The sequence below is a fragment of the Buceros rhinoceros genome, unplaced genomic scaffold (genome assembly GCF_000710305.1).
Source record: "Buceros rhinoceros silvestris isolate BGI_N320 unplaced genomic scaffold, ASM71030v1 scaffold46085, whole genome shotgun sequence".
Taxonomy (NCBI): Eukaryota; Metazoa; Chordata; class Aves; order Bucerotiformes; family Bucerotidae; genus Buceros; species Buceros rhinoceros.
Window position 1 is genome coordinate 1 of NW_010414231.1, and position 979 is coordinate 979.

Consider the following 979-nt stretch of genomic DNA (forward strand, 5'->3'; position numbering starts at 1 on the left):
TATATATTTATATATATTTTTAAATATGCTACAATTAAAAAAAGAAAGTCTATGGCACTTTGCAGAATACAAGTTTATGAAGTTGATCAAACCACAGATGTTTGAAGATATCTTCAATACCACAAAAACAAAGTTAAACTGAACTAATTGGCACACAGGTTTTAAAGAATCCACAGCAAATTCTAGATCCTATGCAGTGCATGTACATTAAGAAGCAGTTACACTCTGCAGCCCCCTCAAGAAATTAATCACATTAGCTTTAAGCTGATTTATCTTTTTTTTTTCTTTTTTTTGGTAAGATATCTTTGAAATCTACTGCTGAGGTGAACTTCAGGAACAACTTTAAACAGCTTTCAAATTTAATGAGTGCACCCTACACCTGAAAACCTCTTCCAGAGGAAAAAAAAAAAAAAACCAAAAAAAACCAAAACGCAGTATATACCATCTTATCACTTGCTAGAAAAACAGAACCCTGAGAAAAAAATATTCTGGTCATTTTGTTTTTTTTCTGTATTTCTTCCCAGCCTGTCTTCTATCTGTGCTATGTGATGAACATGGGTATTCTTGCAAGTTAGTTGATTATGTTATTGCTGAGCAAGTTGATAGTAGCAGCAATAAGCAGAAAAGCTGGTTCTTCTTCATTACAAATGCGAACAAAAGCAAAACATGCCACTGAAAGCACTATTAAAATTCTGTAACCGTTCTGTAGATCATAGCAGAGGTCAGCTAGTAATGTAAGTGAAGGGTGGTCATTGTTTGCTTCTAAGCCAAAGCCATATATGCCCTCTGTAGCTTTTGGAAGGACTGACCTTATTCTGACTAATCAGGTGCTCAAGCCAAAGCAGCATCTGTCACCCTAATACGGTGTCAGGATTTGTTGGCAGTGGCAACTTGGACTCTGGATTGCTACCCACCTACGAGAACCTGGTCTGTAATTTTTAGCTGATTTATAGGCTACTCTTATTCTTCCCAGCCACTG

The 979-nt window shown here is 36.2% G+C and overlaps 1 pseudogene; it reads right to left on the reverse strand.

Moving 5' to 3' along the window:
- Positions 1 to 571: 571 nt before the first annotated feature.
- Positions 572 to 979, reverse strand: part of LOC104494213 — a 2,704-nt pseudogene continuing 2,296 nt past the window's right edge.